The 19,781-nt window shown below is 45.3% G+C and overlaps 5 non-coding genes across 5 annotated transcripts; all 5 read left to right on the top strand.

The window, feature by feature from the left end:
- The first annotated feature begins 42 nt into the window (after positions 1-42).
- trnad-guc (transfer RNA aspartic acid (anticodon GUC)) lies at positions 43-114 on the top strand. Its single transcript has one exon. It is a non-coding gene; the product is annotated as a tRNA-Asp (tRNA).
- A 3,456-nt stretch (positions 115-3,570) lies between these two features.
- On the top strand, positions 3,571-3,642 carry trnad-guc (transfer RNA aspartic acid (anticodon GUC)). The gene has a single exon. It is a non-coding gene; the product is annotated as a tRNA-Asp (tRNA).
- A 2,778-nt stretch (positions 3,643-6,420) lies between these two features.
- On the top strand, positions 6,421-6,492 carry trnad-guc (transfer RNA aspartic acid (anticodon GUC)). Its single transcript has one exon. It is a non-coding gene; the product is annotated as a tRNA-Asp (tRNA).
- A 6,220-nt stretch (positions 6,493-12,712) lies between these two features.
- On the top strand, positions 12,713-12,784 carry trnad-guc (transfer RNA aspartic acid (anticodon GUC)). The gene has a single exon. It is a non-coding gene; the product is annotated as a tRNA-Asp (tRNA).
- Positions 12,785-16,650: 3,866 nt separating this feature from the next.
- Positions 16,651-16,722, top strand: trnad-guc (transfer RNA aspartic acid (anticodon GUC)). Its single transcript has one exon. It is a non-coding gene; the product is annotated as a tRNA-Asp (tRNA).
- The last annotated feature ends 3,059 nt before the right edge of the window (positions 16,723-19,781 follow it).

Raw genomic sequence — 19,781 nt, 5'->3', positions numbered from 1 at the left:
CGACTACTCTGGCGTGACTGCAAACGAGCAGTGCTTTTCCAGTCCTCGTTAGTATAGTGGACAGTATCTCCGCCTGTCACGCGGAAGACCGGGGTTCGATTCCCCGACGGGGAGAGTCTTTTTGCCTTTGTCCCGGACAGTTGAAATTTCCCGCAATACGTCTTCGCCTTGGTTGAGGAGGCTTGCATTTCCAAATGATGGCCAGAAGAAGTCATCGGGTGTTGTGCCAAAATAGCTCAGTTGGGAGAGCGTTAGACTGAAGATCTAAAGGTCCCTGGTTCGAACCCGGGCTTCAGCATTACACCACCTCTGTCTTGCGTACGATGCCAAGAGTTCCCTAACCTTTTGTTTTTGTACTTAAGACGGTTTGGAAGGTAGTCTCTATGTGTGCCATTCTGTGATTTCAGGTTGTTTTACGGAGCAAGCATGTGTAAGAACTTAGTCAACCCACTGACACAGCTTGAGTGTAAATGTCATCTTAAAATAACAACAATTGTGTTTCTGCCTGATTTCAGGCCAGGGACCTTTCACGTGTGAGGCAAACTTGATAACCGCTACACCACAGATACCGGCGACTTTGACGAGCTACTTCAGAGCGTAGGCAAAAGCAGGCTTTCACATTCAGGCCCGTAGGTAACGTTCCTTTTCAAATGCAGATTGCCGGAGAACGTAGGGGCGTAATTTGACAAGTGATGCATTTTTGTCCAACCTTGAGCGATTAAAAGTAATGGCATCAGAACAGCGTAAGTACACCAGGGGCATGGCCGGGGCCAGTGCTGTTCCAGTCCTCGTTAGTATAGTGGACAGGATCTCCGCCTGTTGTAATTGACATCCTAGGGCTGCTGCTGCAAGTGCAGCTATTTTTCATTGGAGAAAGTCTCTATTTCGATTAATAGTATGTGGTGGCTTTGTCCAAACTGAGGCTGTTTAGAAATTGGTTCTTAACTTTCTTCTGTAGTCTCGCATAACCCTTTTCGATTTCTTTGACCAATTTGCACATGCTGTTTGCCATATCGCGTGCACCAAGAAGAGGGCATGCAATTGCAGGAAAGGAACTCCTCAACAGGTAACTCAAAACTGAAATTGAACGACGACCATTGCAAGCATGTGTAAGAACTTAGTCAACCCACTGACACAGCTTGAGTGTGAATGTCATCTTAAAATAACAACAATTGTGTTTCTGCCTGGTTTCAGGCCAGGGACCTTTCACGTGTGAGGCGAACTTGATAACCGCTACACCACAGAAATCGGCGACTTTGACGAGCTACTTCAGAGCGTAGCTTCCCAGCAAGAAGAATACCACGGTCGTGGAAGTTTACTCCTCAGGGGTTTTGGGATGAAAGGATCTTTATCGAACTTTGTAGTACTAAAACCAAAAGTGTTGCCTTTCTAATTGTTAGAGCTGAGACAACCCCTTTTACAAGGCAATCCACCCAGACTGACTGTGCACATGATAATGGATAGCAAAAGGGTTTCTCCCTGATTTCGAACGAGGGACCTTTATGCATGGTAGGCCAAGGTGATATCCACTACACTACAGAATTTAGCCACGTAGGGTATTACTTTCAGAGGGTAGCATCTAAGCACAAAGCGACACATTATCGTGCAAGGTCGACTCTAAGGGGCTTTCCAAAATCCTAGTGCACAATAGGTACTTTCTCAGCTTAATGGGGACCATGCTCATATGTGGAGGCTGATCGGTCCAATGCTAAGCCAGTGTAGCGTGGAGAGGGGATTGAAGCTGTGGTAATTGACATCCTAGGGCTGCTTCTTCAGTGCAGCTGTTTTTCATGGGAGAAACAAAGGCTGTTTAGAAATTGGTTTTTAACAATCTTCTGTAGTCTCGCAAAACCCTTTTTGATTTCTTTGACCAATTTGCACATGCTGTTTGCCATATCGCGTCCAACAAGAAGAGGGCGCGCAATTGTAGTCAACAGATACTCAAAACTGAAATTGAATAACGACCATTGCAACTTTAACCAGTAATCGTCCGCTCTGTCAAAGACACAGCCTTTTTTCGGCGACTACTCTGGAGTGACTGCAAAAGATCTAACAGGCAAAAGCAGGTTTTCACATTCAGGCCCGTAGGTAACGTTCCTTTTCAAATGCAGATTGACGGAGAACGTAGGAGCGTAATTTGACAATTGATTCATTTTTGTCCAACCTTGAGCGAGTAAAAGTAATGGCATCAGAACGGCGTAACTACACCAGGGGCATGGCCGGGGGCAGTGCTGTTCCAGTCCTCGTTAGTATAGTGGACAGTATCTCCGCCTGTTGTAATTGACATCCTAGGGCTGCTGCTGCAAGTGCAGCTATTTTTCATTGGAGAAAGTCTCTATTTCGATTAATAGTATGTGGTGGCTTTGTCCAAACTGAGGCTGTTTAGAAATTGGTTCTTAACTTTCTTCTGTAGTCTCGCATAACCCTTTTCGATTTCTTTGACCAATTTGCACATGCTGTTTGCCATATCGCGTGCACCAAGAAGAGGGCATGCAATTGCAGGAAAGGAACTCCTCAACAGGTAACTCAAAACTGAAATTGAACGACGACCATTGCAAGCATGTGTAAGTACTTAGTCAACCCACTGACACAGCTTGAGTGTGAATGTCATCTTAAAATAACAACAATTGTGTTTCTGCCTGGTTTCAGGCCAGGGACCTTTCACGTGTGAGGCGAACTTGATAACCGCTACACCACAGAAATCGGCGACTTTGACGAGCTACTTCAGAGCGTAGCTTCCCAGCAAGAAGAATACCACGGTCGTGGAAGTTTACTCCTCAGGGGTTTTGGGATGAAAGGATCTTTATCGAACTTTGTAGTACTAAAACCAAAAGTATTGCCTTTCTAATTGTTAGAGCTGAGACAACCCCTTTTACAAGGCAATCCACCCAGACTGACTGTGCACATGATAATGGATAGCAAAAGGGTTTCTGCCTGATTTCGAACGAGGGACCTTTATGCATGTTAGGCCAAGGTGATATCCACTACACTACAGAATTTAGCCACGTAGGGTATTACTTTCAGAGAAGCATCTAACCACAAAGCGACACATTATCGTGCAAGGTCGACTCTAAGGGGCTTTCCAAAATCCTAGTGCACAATAGGTACTTTCTCAGCTTAATGGGGACCATGCTCATATGTGGAGGCTGATCGGTCCAATGCTAAGCCAGTGTAGCGTGGAGAGGGGATTGAAGCTGTGGTAATTGACATCCTAGGGGTGCTGCTTCAGTGCAGCTGTTTTTCATGGGAGAAACAAAGGCTGTTTAGAAATTGGTTCTTAACAATCTTCTGTAGTCTCGCATAACCCTTTTCGATTTCTTTGACCAATTTGCACTTGCTGCTTGCCCTTTTCGATTTCTTTGACCAATTTGCACATGCTGTTTGCCATATCGCGTGCACCAAGAAGAGGGCATGCAATTGCAGGAAAGGAACTCCTCAACAGGTACTCAAAACTGAAATTGAACGACGACCATTGCAACTTTAGCCAGTAATGGTCCGCTCAGTCAAAGGCACACAGCCTTTGTCCAGCGACTACTCTGGCGTGACTGCAAACGAGCAGTGCTTTTCCAGTCCTCGTTAGTATAGTGGACAGTATCTCCGCCTGTCACGCGGAAGACCGGGGTTCGATTCCCCGACGGGGAGAGTCTTTTTGCCTTTGTCCCGGACAGTTGAAATTTCCCGCAATACGTCTTCGCCTTGGTTGAGGAGGCTTGCATTTCCAAATGATGGCCAGAAGAAGTCATCGGGTGTTGTGCCAAAATAGCTCAGTTGGGAGAGCGTTAGACTGAAGATCTAAAGGTCCCTGGTTCGATCCCGGGCTTCAGCATTACACCACCTCTGTCTTGCGTACGATGCCAAGAGTTCCCTAACCTTTTGTTTTTGTACTTAAGACGGTTTGGAAGGTAGTCTCTATGTGTGCCATTCTGTGATTTCAGGTTGTTTTACGGAGCAAGCATGTGTAAGAACTTAGTCAACCCACTGACACAGCTTGAGTGTAAATGTCATCTTAAAATAACAACAATTGTGTTTCTGCCTGATTTCAGGCCAGGGACCTTTCACGTGTGAGGCAAACTTGATAACCGCTACACCACAGAAATCGGCGACTTTGACGAGCTACTTCAGAGCGTAGCTTCCCAGCAAGAAGAATACCACGGTCGTGGAAGTTTACTCCTCAGGGGTTTTGGGATGAAAGGATCTTTATCGAACTTTGTAGTACTAAAACCAAAAGTGTTGCCTTTCTAATTGTTAGAGCTGAGACAACCCCTTTTACAAGGCAATCCACCCAGACTGACTGTGCACATGATAATGGATAGCAAAAGGGTTTCTCCCTGATTTCGAACGAGGGACCTTTATGCATGTTAGGCCAAGGTGATATCCACTACACTACAGAATTTAGCCACGTAGGGTATTACTTTCAGAGGGTAGCATCTAAGCACAAAGCGACACATTATCGTGCAAGGTCGACTCTAAGGGGCTTTCCAAAATCCTAGTGCACAATAGGTACTTTCTCAGCTTAATGGGGACCATGCTCATATGTGGAGGCTGATCGGTCCAATGCTAAGCCAGTGTAGCGTGGAGAGGGGATTGAAGCTGTGGTAATTGACATCCTAGGGCTGCTTCTTCAGTGCAGCTGTTTTTCATGGGAGAAACAAAGGCTGTTTAGAAATTGGTTTTTAACAATCTTCTGTAGTCTCGCAAAACCCTTTTTGATTTCTTTGACCAATTTGCACATGCTGTTTGCCATATCGCGTCCAACAAGAAGAGGGCGCGCAATTGTAGTCAACAGATACTCAAAACTGAAATTGAATAACGACCATTGCAACTTTAACCAGTAATCGTCCGCTCTGTCAAAGACACAGCCTTTTTTCGGCGACTACTCTGGAGTGACTGCAAAAGATCTAACAGGCAAAAGCAGGTTTTCACATTCAGGCCCGTAGGTAACGTTCCTTTTCAAATGCAGATTGACGGAGAACGTAGGAGCGTAATTTGACAATTGATTCATTTTTGTCCAACCTTGAGCGAGTAAAAGTAATGGCATCAGAACGGCGTAACTACACCAGGGGCATGGCCGGGGGCAGTGCTGTTCCAGTCCTCGTTAGTATAGTGGACAGTATCTCCGCCTGTTGTAATTGACATCCTAGGGCTGCTGCTGCAAGTGCAGCTATTTTTCATTGGAGAAAGTCTCTATTTCGATTAATAGTATGTGGTGGCTTTGTCCAAACTGAGGCTGTTTAGAAATTGGTTCTTAACTTTCTTCTGTAGTCTCGCATAACCCTTTTCGATTTCTTTGACCAATTTGCACATGCTGTTTGCCATATCGCGTGCACCAAGAAGAGGGCATGCAATTGCAGGAAAGGAACTCCTCAACAGGTAACTCAAAACTGAAATTGAACGACGACCATTGCAAGCATGTGTAAGTACTTAGTCAACCCACTGACACAGCTTGAGTGTGAATGTCATCTTAAAATAACAACAATTGTGTTTCTGCCTGGTTTCAGGCCAGGGACCTTTCACGTGTGAGGCGAACTTGATAACCGCTACACCACAGAAATCGGCGACTTTGACGAGCTACTTCAGAGCGTAGCTTCCCAGCAAGAAGAATACCACGGTCGTGGAAGTTTACTCCTCAGGGGTTTTGGGATGAAAGGATCTTTATCGAACTTTGTAGTACTAAAACCAAAAGTATTGCCTTTCTAATTGTTAGAGCTGAGACAACCCCTTTTACAAGGCAATCCACCCAGACTGACTGTGCACATGATAATGGATAGCAAAAGGGTTTCTGCCTGATTTCGAACGAGGGACCTTTATGCATGTTAGGCCAAGGTGATATCCACTACACTACAGAATTTAGCCACGTAGGGTATTACTTTCAGAGGGTAGCATCTAACCACAAAGCGACACATTATCGTGCAAGGTCGACTCTAAGGGGCTTTCCAAAATCCTAGTGCACAATAGGTACTTTCTCAGCTTAATGGGGACCATGCTCATATGTGGAGGCTGATCGGTCCAATGCTAACCAGTGTAGCGTGGAGAGGGGATTGAAGCTGTGGTAATTGACATCCTAGGGGTGCTGCTTCAGTGCAGCTGTTTTTCATGGGAGAAACAAAGGCTGTTTAGAAATTGGTTCTTAACAATCTTCTGTAGTCTCGCATAACCCTTTTCGATTTCTTTGACCAATTTGCACTTGCTGCTTGCCCTTTTCGATTTCTTTGACCAATTTGCACATGCTGTTTGCCATATCGCGTGCACCAAGAAGAGGGCATGCAATTGCAGGAAAGGAACTCCTCAACAGGTACTCAAAACTGAAATTGAACGACGACCATTGCAACTTTAGCCAGTAATGGTCCGCTCAGTCAAAGGCACACAGCCTTTGTCCAGCGACTACTCTGGCGTGACTGCAAACGAGCAGTGCTTTTCCAGTCCTCGTTAGTATAGTGGACAGTATCTCCGCCTGTCACGCGGAAGACCGGGGTTCGATTCCCCGACGGGGAGAGTCTTTTTGCCTTTGTCCCGGACAGTTGAAATTTCCCGCAATACGTCTTCGCCTTGGTTGAGGAGGCTTGCATTTCCAAATGATGGCCAGAAGAAGTCATCGGGTGTTGTGCCAAAATAGCTCAGTTGGGAGAGCGTTAGACTGAAGATCTAAAGGTCCCTGGTTCGATCCCGGGCTTCAGCATTACACCACCTCTGTCTTGCGTACGATGCCAAGAGTTCCCTAACCTTTTGTTTTTGTACTTAAGACGGTTTGGAAGGTAGTCTCTATGTGTGCCATTCTGTGATTTCAGGTTGTTTTACGGAGCAAGCATGTGTAAGAACTTAGTCAACCCACTGACACAGCTTGAGTGTAAATGTCATCTTAAAATAACAACAATTGTGTTTCTGCCTGATTTCAGGCCAGGGACCTTTCACGTGTGAGGCAAACTTGATAACCGCTACACCACAGATACCGGCGACTTTGACGAGCTACTTCAGAGCGTAGGCAAAAGCAGGCTTTCACATTCAGGCCCGTAGGTAACGTTCCTTTTCAAATGCAGATTGCCGGAGAACGTAGGGGCGTAATTTGACAAGTGATGCATTTTTGTCCAACCTTGAGCGATTAAAAGTAATGGCATCAGAACAGCGTAAGTACACCAGGGGCATGGCCGGGGCCAGTGCTGTTCCAGTCCTCGTTAGTATAGTGGACAGGATCTCCGCCTGTTGTAATTGACATCCTAGGGCTGCTGCTGCAAGTGCAGCTATTTTTCATTGGAGAAAGTCTCTATTTCGATTAATAGTATGTGGTGGCTTTGTCCAAACTGAGGCTGTTTAGAAATTGGTTCTTAACTTTCTTCTGTAGTCTCGCATAACCCTTTTCGATTTCTTTGACCAATTTGCACATGCTGTTTGCCATATCGCGTGCACCAAGAAGAGGGCATGCAATTGCAGGAAAGGAACTCCTCAACAGGTAACTCAAAACTGAAATTGAACGACGACCATTGCAAGCATGTGTAAGAACTTAGTCAACCCACTGACACAGCTTGAGTGTGAATGTCATCTTAAAATAACAACAATTGTGTTTCTGCCTGGTTTCAGGCCAGGGACCTTTCACGTGTGAGGCGAACTTGATAACCGCTACACCACAGAAATCGGCGACTTTGACGAGCTACTTCAGAGCGTAGCTTCCCAGCAAGAAGAATACCACGGTCGTGGAAGTTTACTCCTCAGGGGTTTTGGGATGAAAGGATCTTTATCGAACTTTGTAGTACTAAAACCAAAAGTGTTGCCTTTCTAATTGTTAGAGCTGAGACAACCCCTTTTACAAGGCAATCCACCCAGACTGACTGTGCACATGATAATGGATAGCAAAAGGGTTTCTCCCTGATTTCGAACGAGGGACCTTTATGCATGTTAGGCCAAGGTGATATCCACTACACTACAGAATTTAGCCACGTAGGGTATTACTTTCAGAGGGTAGCATCTAACCACAAAGCGACACATTATCGTGCAAGGTCGACTCTAAGGGGCTTTCCAAAATCCTAGTGCACAATAGGTACTTTCTCAGCTTAATGGGGACCATGCTCACATGTGGAGGCTGATCGGTCCAATGCTAAGCCAGTGTAGCGTGGAGAGGGGATTGAAGCTGTGGTAATTGACATCCTAGGGGTGCTGCTTCAGTGCAGCTGTTTTTCATGGGAGAAACAAAGGCTGTTTAGAAATTGGTTCTTAACAATCTTCTGTAGTCTCGCAAAACCCTTTTTGATTTCTTTGACCAATTTGCACATGCTGTTTGCCATATCGCGTCCAACAAGAAGAGGGCGCGCAATTGTAGTCAACAGATACTCAAAACTGAAATTGAATAACGACCATTGCAACTTTAGCCAGTAATCGTCCGCTCTGTCAAAGACACAGCCTTTTTTCGGCGACTACTCTGGAGTGACTGCAAAAGATCTAACAGGCAAAAGCAGGTTTTCACATTCAGGCCCGTAGGTAACATTCCTTTTCAAATGCAGATTGACGGAGAACGTAGGAGCGTAATTTGACAATTGATTCATTTTTGTCCAACCTTGAGCGAGTAAAAGTAATGGCATCAGAACGGCGTAACTACACCAGGGGCATGGCCGGGGGCAGTGCTGTTCCAGTCCTCGTTAGTATAGTGGACAGTATCTCCGCCTGTTGTAATTGACATCCTAGGGCTGCTGCTGCAAGTGCAGCTATTTTTCATGGGAGAAAGTCTCTATTTCCATTAATAGTATGTGGTGGCTTTGTCCAAACTGAGGCTGTTTACAAATTGGTTCTTAACTTTCTTCTGTAGTCTCGCATAACCCTTTTCGATTTCTTTGACCAATTTGCACTTGCTGCTTGCCCTTTTCGATTTCTTTGACCAATTTGCACATGCTGTTTGCCATATCGCGTGCACCAAGAAGAGGGCATGCAATTGCAGGAAAGGAACTCCTCAACAGGTACTCAAAACTGAAATTGAACGACGACCATTGCAACTTTAGCCAGTAATGGTCCGCTCAGTCAAAGGCACACAGCCTTTGTCCAGCGACTACTCTGGCGTGACTGCAAACGAGCAGTGCTTTTCCAATCCTCGTTAGTATAGTGGACAGTATCTCCGCCTGTTGTAATTGACATCCTAGGGCTGCTGCTGCAAGTGCAGCTATTTTTCATGGGAGAAAGTCTCTATTTCCATTAATAGTATGTGGTGGCTTTTTCCAAACTGAGGCTGTTTACAAATTGGTTCTTAACTTTCTTCTGTAGTCTCGCATAACCCTTTTCGATTTCTTTGACCAATTTGCACTTGCTGCTTGCCCTTTTCGATTTCTTTGACCAATTTGCACATGCTGTTTGCCATATCGCGTGCACCAAGAAGAGGGCATGCAATTGCAGGAAAGGAACTCCTCAACAGGTACTCAAAACTGAAATTGAACGACGACCATTGCAACTTTAGCCAGTAATGGTCCGCTCAGTCAAAGGCACACAGCCTTTGTCCAGCGACTACTCTGGCGTGACTGCAAACGAGCAGTGCTGTTCCAGTCCTCGTTAGTATAGTGGACAGGATCTCCGCCTGTTGTAATTGACATCCTAGGGCTGCTGCTGCAAGTGCAGCTATTTTTCATTGGAGAAAGTCTCTATTTCGATTAATAGTATGTGGTGGCTTTGTCCAAACTGAGGCTGTTTAGAAATTGGTTCTTAACTTTCTTCTGTAGTCTCGCATAACCCTTTTCGATTTCTTTGACCAATTTGCACATGCTGTTTGCCATATCGCGTGCACCAAGAAGAGGGCATGCAATTGCAGGAAAGGAACTCCTCAACAGGTAACTCAAAACTGAAATTGAACGACGACCATTGCAAGCATGTGTAAGAACTTAGTCAACCCACTGACACAGCTTGAGTGTGAATGTCATCTTAAAATAACAACAATTGTGTTTCTGCCTGGTTTCTGGCCAGGGACCTTTCACGTGTGAGGCGAACTTGATAACCGGTACACCACAGAAATCGGCGACTTTGACGAGCTACTTCAGAGCGTCGCTTCCCAGCAAGAAGAATACCACGGTCGTGGAAGTTTACTCCTCAGAGGTTTTGGGATGAAAGGATCTTTATCGAACTTTGTAGTACTAAAACCAAAAGTGTTGCCTTTCTAATTGTTAGAGCTGAGACAACCCCTTTTACAAGGCAATCCACCCAGACTGACTGTGCACATGATAATGGATAGCAAAAGGGTTTCTCCCTGATTTCGAACGAGGGACCTTTATGCATGTTAGGCCAAGGTGATATCCACTACACTACAGAATTTAGCCACGTAGGGTATTACTTTCAGAGGGTAGCATCTAACCACAAAGCGACACATTATCGTGCAAGGTCGACTCTAAGGGGCTTTCCAAAATCCTAGTGCACAATAGGTACTTTCTCAGCTTAATGGGGACCATGCTCATATGTGGAGGCTGATCGGTCCAATGCTAAGCCAGTGTAGCGTGGAGAGGGGATTGAAGCTGTGGTAATTGACATCCTAGGGGTGCTGCTTCAGTGCAGCTGTTTTTCATGGGAGAAACAAAGGCTGTTTAGAAATTGGTTCTTAACAATCTTCTGTAGTCTCGCAAAACCCTTTTTGATTTCTTTGACCAATTTGCACATGCTGTTTGCCATATCGCGTCCAACAAGAAGAGGGCGCGCAATTGTAGTCAACAGATACTCAAAACTGAAATTGAATAACGACCATTGCAACTTTAGCCAGTAATCGTCCGCTCTGTCAAAGACACAGCCTTTTTTCGGCGACTACTCTGGAGTGACTGCAAAAGATCTAACAGGCAAAAGCAGGTTTTCACATTCAGGCCCGTAGGTAACATTCCTTTTCAAATGCAGATTGACGGAGAACGTAGGAGCGTAATTTGACAATTGATTCATTTTTGTCCAACCTTGAGCGAGTAAAAGTAATGGCATCAGAACGGCGTAACTACACCAGGGGCATGGCCGGGGGCAGTGCTGTTCCAGTCCTCGTTAGTATAGTGGACAGTATCTCCGCCTGTTGTAATTGACATCCTAGGGCTGCTGCTGCAAGTGCAGCTATTTTTCATGGGAGAAAGTCTCTATTTCGATTAATAGTATGTGGTGGCTTTGTCCAAACTGAGGCTGTTTAGAAATTGGTTCTTAACTTTCTTCTGTAGTCTCGCATAACCCTTTTCGATTTCTTTGACCAATTTGCACTTGCTGCTTGCCCTTTTCGATTTCTTTGACCAATTTGCACATGCTGTTTGCCATATCGCGTGCACCAAGAAGAGGGCATGCAATTGCAGGAAAGGAACTCCTCAACAGGTACTCAAAACTGAAATTGAACGACGACCATTGCAACTTTAGCCAGTAATGGTCCGCTCAGTCAAAGGCACACAGCCTTTGTCCAGCGACTACTCTGGCGTGACTGCAAACGAGCAGTGCTGTTCCAGTCCTCGTTAGTATAGTGGACAGGATCTCCGCCTGTTGTAATTGACATCCTAGGGCTGCTGCTGCAAGTGCAGCTATTTTTCATTGGAGAAAGTCTCTATTTCGATTAATAGTATGTGGTGGCTTTGTCCAAACTGAGGCTGTTTAGAAATTGGTTCTTAACTTTCTTCTGTAGTCTCGCATAACCCTTTTCGATTTCTTTGACCAATTTGCACATGCTGTTTGCCATATCGCGTGCACCAAGAAGAGGGCATGCAATTGCAGGAAAGGAACTCCTCAACAGGTAACTCAAAACTGAAATTGAACGACGACCATTGCAAGCATGTGTAAGTACTTAGTCAACCCACTGACACAGCTTGAGTGTGAATGTCATCTTAAAATAACAACAATTGTGTTTCTGCCTGGTTTCAGGCCAGGGACCTTTCACGTGTGAGGCGAACTTGATAACCGCTACACCACAGAAATCGGCGACTTTGACGAGCTACTTCAGAGCGTAGCTTCCCAGCAAGAAGAATACCACGGTCGTGGAAGTTTACTCCTCAGGGGTTTTGGGATGAAAGGATCTTTATCGAACTTTGTAGTACTAAAACCAAAAGTATTGCCTTTCTAATTGTTAGAGCTGAGACAACCCCTTTTACAAGGCAATCCACCCAGACTGACTGTGCACATGATAATGGATAGCAAAAGGGTTTCTGCCTGATTTCGAACGAGGGACCTTTATGCATGTTAGGCCAAGGTGATATCCACTACACTACAGAATTTAGCCACGTAGGGTATTACTTTCAGAGGGTAGCATCTAACCACAAAGCGACACATTATCGTGCAAGGTCGACTCTAAGGGGCTTTCCAATATCCTAGTGCACAATAGGTACTTTCTCAGCTTAATGGGGACCATGCTCATATGTGGAGGCTGATCGGTCCAATGCTAAGCCAGTGTAGCGTGGAGAGGGGATTGAAGCTGTGGTAATTGACATCCTAGGGCTGCTTCTTCAGTGCAGCTATTTTTCATGGGAGAAACAAAGGCTGTTTAGAAATTGGTTTTTAACAATCTTCTGTAGTCTCGCAAAACCCTTTTTGATTTCTTTGACCAATTTGCACATGCTGTTTGCCATATCGCGTGCACCAAGAAGAGGGCATGCAATTGCAGGAAAGGAACTCCTCAACAGGTACTCAAAACTGAAATTGAACGACGACCATTGCAACTTTAGCCAGTAATGGTCCGCTCAGTCAAAGGCACACAGCCTTTGTCCAGCGACTACTCTGGCGTGACTGCAAACGAGCAGTGCTTTTCCAGTCCTCGTTAGTATAGTGGACAGTATCTCCGCCTGTCACGCGGAAGACCGGGGTTCGATTCCCCGACGGGGAGAGTCTTTTTGCCTTTGTCCCGGACAGTTGAAATTTCCCGCAATACGTCTTCGGCTTGGTTGAGGAGGCTTGCATTTCCAAATGATGGCCAGAAGAAGTCATCGGGTGTTGTGCCAAAATAGCTCAGTTGGGAGAGCGTTAGACTGAAGATCTAAAGGTCCCCTGGTTTGATCAGGGTTTTGGCATTACAACACCTCTGTCTTGCGAACGATGCCAAGAGTCCCCTAACCTTTTGTTTTTGTACTTAAGACGGTTTGGAAGGTAGTCTCTATGTGTGCCATTCTGTGATTTCAGGTTGTTTTACGGAGCAAGCATGTGTAAGAACTTAGTCAACCCACTGACACAGCTTGAGTGTAAATGTCATCTTAAAATAACAACAATTGTGTTTCTGCCTGATTTCAGGCCAGGGACCTTTCACGTGTGAGGCAAACTTGATAACCGCTACACCACAGATACCGGCGACTTTGACGAGCTACTTCAGAGCGTAGGCAAAAGCAGGCTTTCACATTCAGGCCCGTAGGTAACGTTCCTTTTCAAATGCAGATTGCCGGAGAACGTAGGGGCGTAATTTGACAAGTGATGCATTTTTGTCCAACCTTGAGCGATTAAAAGTAATGGCATCAGAACAGCGAAACTACACCCGGGGCATGGCCGGGACCAGTAATGTTCCAGTCCTCGTTAGTATAGTGGACAGGATCTCCGCCTGTTGTAATTGACATCCTAGGGCTGCTGCTGCAAGTGCAGCTATTTTTCATTGGAGAAAGTCTCTATTTCGATTAATAGTATGTGGTGGCTTTGTCCAAACTGAGGCTGTTTAGAAATTGGTTCTTAATTTTCTCTGTAGTCTCGCATAACCCTTTTCAATTTCTTTGACCAATTTGCACATGCTGTTTGCCATATCGCGTGCACCAAGAAGAGGGCATGCAATTGCAGGAAAGGAACTCCTCAACAGGTAACTCAAAACTGAAATTGAACGACGACCATTGCAAGCATGTGTAAGTACTTAGTCAACCCACTGACACAGCTTGAGTGTGAATGTCATCTTAAAATAACAACAATTGTGTTTCTGCCTGGTTTCAGGCCAGGGACCTTTCACGTGTGAGGCGAACTTGATAACCGCTACACCACAGAAATCGGCGACTTTGACGAGCTACTTCAGAGCGTAGCTTCCCAGCAAGAAGAATACCACGGTCGTGGAAGTTTACTCCTCAGGGGTTTTGGGATGAAAGGATCTTTATCGAACTTTGTAGTACTAAAACCAAAAGTGTTGCCTTTCTAATTGTTAGAGCTGAGACAACCCCTTTTACAAGGCAATCCACCCAGACTGACTGTGCACATGATAATGGATAGCAAAAGGGTTTCTGCCTGATTTCGAACGAGGGACCTTTATGCATGTTAGGCCAAGGTGATATCCACTACACTACAGAATTTAGCCACGTAGGGTATTACTTTCAGAGGGTAGCATCTAACCACAAAGCGACACATTATCGTGCAAGGTCGACTCTAAGGGGCTTTCCAAAATCCTAGTGCACAATAGGTACTTTCTCAGCTTAATGGGGACCATGCTCATATGTGGAGGCTGATCGGTCCAATGCTAAGCCAGTGTAGCGTGGAGAGGGGATTGAAGCTGTGGTAATTGACATCCTAGGGGTGCTGCTTCAGTGCAGCTGTTTTTCATGGGAGAAACAAAGGCTGTTTAGAAATTGGTTGTTAACAATCTTCTGTAGTCTCGCAAAACCCTTTTTGATTTCTTTGACCAATTTGCACATGCTGTTTGCCATATCGCGTCCAACAAGAAGAGGGCGCGCAATTGTAGTCAACAGATACTCAAAACTGAAATTGAATAACGACCATTGCAACTTTAGCCAGTAATCGTCCGCTCTGTCAAAGACACAGCCTTTTTTCGGCGACTACTCTGGAGTGACTGCAAAAGATCTAACAGGCAAAAGCAGGTTTTCACATTCAGGCCCGTAGGTAACGTTCCTTTTCAAATGCAGATTGACGGAGAACGTAGGAGCGTAATTTGACAATTGATTCATTTTTGTCCAACCTTGAGCGAGTAAAAGTAATGGCATCAGAACGGCGTAACTACACCAGGGGCATGGCCGGGGGCAGTGCTGTTCCAGTCCTCGTTAGTATAGTGGACAGTATCTCCGCCTGTTGTAATTGACATCCTAGGGCTGCTGCTGCAAGTGCAGCTATTTTTCATGGGAGAAAGTCTCTATTTCGATTAATAGTATGTGGTGGCTTTGTCCAAACTGAGGCTGTTTAGAAATTGGTTCTTAACTTTCTTCTGTAGTCTCGCATAACCCTTTTCGATTTCTTTGACCAATTTGCACTTGCTGCTTGCCCTTTTCGATTTCTTTGACCAATTTGCACATGCTGTTTGCCATATCGCGTGCACCAAGAAGAGGGCATGCAATTGCAGGAAAGGAACTCCTCAACAGGTACTCAAAACTGAAATTGAACGACGACCATTGCAACTTTAGCCAGTAATGGTCCGCTCAGTCAAAGGCACACAGCCTTTGTCCAGCGACTACTCTGGCGTGACTGCAAACGAGCAGTGCTGTTCCAGTCCTCGTTAGTATAGTGGACAGGATCTCCGCCTGTTGTAATTGACATCCTAGGGCTGCTGCTGCAAGTGCAGCTATTTTTCATTGGAGAAAGTCTCTATTTCGATTAATAGTATGTGGTGGCTTTGTCCAAACTGAGGCTGTTTAGAAATTGGTTCTTAACTTTCTTCTGTAGTCTCGCATAACCCTTTTCGATTTCTTTGACCAATTTGCACATGCTGTTTGCCATATCGCGTGCACCAAGAAGAGGGCATGCAATTGCAGGAAAGGAACTCCTCAACAGGTAACTCAAAACTGAAATTGAACGACGACCATTGCAAGCATGTGTAAGTACTTAGTCAACCCACTGACACAGCTTGAGTGTGAATGTCATCTTAAAATAACAACAATTGTGTTTCTGCCTGGTTTCAGGCCAGGGACCTTTCACGTGTGAGGCGAACTTGATAACCGCTACACCACAGAAATCGGCGACTTTGACGAGCTACTTCAGAGCGTAGCTTCCCAGCAAGAAGAATACCACGGTCGTGGAAGTTTACTCCTCAGGGGTTTTGGGATGAAAGGATCTTTATCGAACTTTGTAGTACTAAAACCAAAAGTATTGCCTTTCTAATTGTTAGAGCTGAGACAACCCCTTTTACAAGGCAATCCACCCAGACTGACTGTGCACATGATAATGGATAGCAAAAGGGTTTCTGCCTGATTTCGAACGAGGGACCTTTATGCATGTTAGGCCAAGGTGATATCCACTACACTACAGAATTTAGCCACGTAGGGTATTACTTTCAGAGGGTAGCATCTAACCACAAAGCGACACATTATCGTGCAAGGTCGACTCTAAGGGGCTTTCCAATATCCTAGTGCACAATAGGTACTTTCTCAGCTTAATGGGGACCATGCTCATATGTGGAGGCTGATCGGTCCAATGCTAAGCCAGTGTAGCGTGGAGAGGGGATTGAAGCTGTGGTAATTGACATCCTAGGGCTGCTTCTTCAGTGCAGCTATTTTTCATGGGAGAAACAAAGGCTGTTTAGAAATTGGTTTTTAACAATCTTCTGTAGTCTCGCAAAACCCTTTTTGATTTCTTTGACCAATTTGCACATGCTGTTTGCCATATCGCGTGCACCAAGAAGAGGGCATGCAATTGCAGGAAAGGAACTCCTCAACAGGTACTCAAAACTGAAATTGAACGACGACCATTGCAACTTTAGCCAGTAATGGTCCGCTCAGTCAAAGGCACACAGCCTTTGTCCAGCGACTACTCTGGCGTGACTGCAAACGAGCAGTGCTTTTCCAGTCCTCGTTAGTATAGTGGACAGTATCTCCGCCTGTCACGCGGAAGACCGGGGTTCGATTCCCCGACGGGGAGAGTCTTTTTGCCTTTGTCCCGGACAGTTGAAATTTCCCGCAATACGTCTTCGGCTTGGTTGAGGAGGCTTGCATTTCCAAATGATGGCCAGAAGAAGTCATCGGGTGTTGTGCCAAAATAGCTCAGTTGGGAGAGCGTTAGACTGAAGATCTAAAGGTCCCCTGGTTTGATCAGGGTTTTGGCATTACAACACCTCTGTCTTGCGAACGATGCCAAGAGTCCCCTAACCTTTTGTTTTTGTACTTAAGACGGTTTGGAAGGTAGTCTCTATGTGTGCCATTCTGTGATTTCAGGTTGTTTTACGGAGCAAGCATGTGTAAGAACTTAGTCAACCCACTGACACAGCTTGAGTGTAAATGTCATCTTAAAATAACAACAATTGTGTTTCTGCCTGATTTCAGGCCAGGGACCTTTCACGTGTGAGGCAAACTTGATAACCGCTACACCACAGATACCGGCGACTTTGACGAGCTACTTCAGAGCGTAGGCAAAAGCAGGCTTTCACATTCAGGCCCGTAGGTAACGTTCCTTTTCAAATGCAGATTGCCGGAGAACGTAGGGGCGTAATTTGACAAGTGATGCATTTTTGTCCAACCTTGAGCGATTAAAAGTAATGGCATCAGAACAGCGAAACTACACCCGGGGCATGGCCGGGACCAGTAATGTTCCAGTCCTCGTTAGTATAGTGGACAGGATCTCCGCCTGTTGTAATTGACATCCTAGGGCTGCTGCTGCAAGTGCAGCTATTTTTCATTGGAGAAAGTCTCTATTTCGATTAATAGTATGTGGTGGCTTTGTCCAAACTGAGGCTGTTTAGAAATTGGTTCTTAATTTTCTCTGTAGTCTCGCATAACCCTTTTCAATTTCTTTGACCAATTTGCACATGCTGTTTGCCATATCGCGTGCACCAAGAAGAGGGCATGCAATTGCAGGAAAGGAACTCCTCAACAGGTAACTCAAAACTGAAATTGAACGACGACCATTGCAAGCATGTGTAAGTACTTAGTCAACCCACTGACACAGCTTGAGTGTGAATGTCATCTTAAAATAACAACAATTGTGTTTCTGCCTGGTTTCAGGCCAGGGACCTTTCACGTGTGAGGCGAACTTGATAACCGCTACACCACAGAAATCGGCGACTTTGACGAGCTACTTCAGAGCGTAGCTTCCCAGCAAGAAGAATACCACGGTCGTGGAAGTTTACTCCTCAGGGGTTTTGGGATGAAAGGATCTTTATCGAACTTTGTAGTACTAAAACCAAAAGTGTTGCCTTTCTAATTGTTAGAGCTGAGACAACCCCTTTTACAAGGCAATCCACCCAGACTGACTGTGCACATGATAATGGATAGCAAAAGGGTTTCTGCCTGATTTCGAACGAGGGACCTTTATGCATGTTAGGCCAAGGTGATATCCACTACACTACAGAATTTAGCCACGTAGGGTATTACTTTCAGAGGGTAGCATCTAACCACAAAGCGACACATTATCGTGCAAGGTCGACTCTAAGGGGCTTTCCAAAATCCTAGTGCACAATAGGTACTTTCTCAGCTTAATGGGGACCATGCTCATATGTGGAGGCTGATCGGTCCAATGCTAAGCCAGTGTAGCGTGGAGAGGGGATTGAAGCTGTGGTAATTGACATCCTAGGGGTGCTGCTTCAGTGCAGCTGTTTTTCATGGGAGAAACAAAGGCTGTTTAGAAATTGGTTGTTAACAATCTTCTGTAGTCTCGCAAAACCCTTTTTGATTTCTTTGACCAATTTGCACATGCTGTTTGCCATATCGCGTCCAACAAGAAGAGGGCGCGCAATTGTAGTCAACAGATACTCAAAACTGAAATTGAATAACGACCATTGCAACTTTAGCCAGTAATCGTCCGCTCTGTCAAAGACACAGCCTTTTTTCGGCGACTACTCTGGAGTGACTGCAAAAGATCTAACAGGCAAAAGCAGGTTTTCACATTCAGGCCCGTAGGTAACGTTCCTTTTCAAATGCAGATTGACGGAGAACGTAGGAGCGTAATTTGACAATTGATTCATTTTTGTCCAACCTTGAGCGAGTAAAAGTAATGGCATCAGAACGGCGTAACTACACCAGGGGCATGGCCGGGGGCAGTGCTGTTCCAGTCCTCGTTAGTATAGTGGACAGTATCTCCGCCTGTTGTAATTGACATCCTAGGGCTGCTGCTGCAAGTGCAGCTATTTTTCATGGGAGAAAGTCTCTATTTCGATTAATAGTATGTGGTGGCTTTGTCCAAACTGAGGCTGTTTAGAAATTGGTTCTTAACTTTCTTCTGTAGTCTCGCATAACCCTTTTCGATTTCTTTGACCAATTTGCACTTGCTGCTTGCCCTTTTCGATTTCTTTGACCAATTTGCACATGCTGTTTGCCATATCGCGTGCACCAAGAAGAGGGCATGCAATTGCAGGAAAGGAACTCCTCAACAGGTACTCAAAACTGAAATTGAACGACGACCATTGCAACTTTAGCCAGTAATGGTCCGCTCAGTCAAAGGCACACAGCCTTTGTCCAGCGACTACTCTGGCGTGACTGCAAACGAGCAGTGCTGTTCCAGTCCTCGTTAGTATAGTGGACAGGATCTCCGCCTGTTGTAATTGACATCCTAGGGCTGCTGCTGCAAGTGCAGCTATTTTTCATTGGAGAAAGTCTCTATTTCGATTAATAGTATGTGGTGGCTTTGTCCAAACTGAGGCTGTTTAGAAATTGGTTCTTAACTTTCTTCTGTAGTCTCGCATAACCCTTTTCGATTTCTTTGACCAATTTGCACATGCTGTTTGCCATATCGCGTGCACCAAGAAGAGGGCATGCAATTGCAGGAAAGGAACTCCTCAACAGGTAACTCAAAACTGAAATTGAACGACGACCATTGCAAGCATGTGTAAGTACTTAGTCAACCCACTGACACAGCTTGAGTGTGAATGTCATCTTAAAATAACAACAATTGTGTTTCTGCCTGGTTTCAGGCCAGGGACCTTTCACGTGTGAGGCGAACTTGATAACCGCTACACCACAGAAATCGGCGACTTTGACGAGCTACTT

This window comes from Channa argus, unplaced genomic scaffold, assembly GCF_033026475.1.
Source record: "Channa argus isolate prfri unplaced genomic scaffold, Channa argus male v1.0 Contig074, whole genome shotgun sequence".
NCBI classification, from domain to species: domain Eukaryota; kingdom Metazoa; phylum Chordata; class Actinopteri; order Anabantiformes; family Channidae; genus Channa; species Channa argus.
The sequence above is the reverse complement of the archived record's forward strand: the minus strand, read 5'-3'. Positions and strand labels throughout refer to the sequence as shown.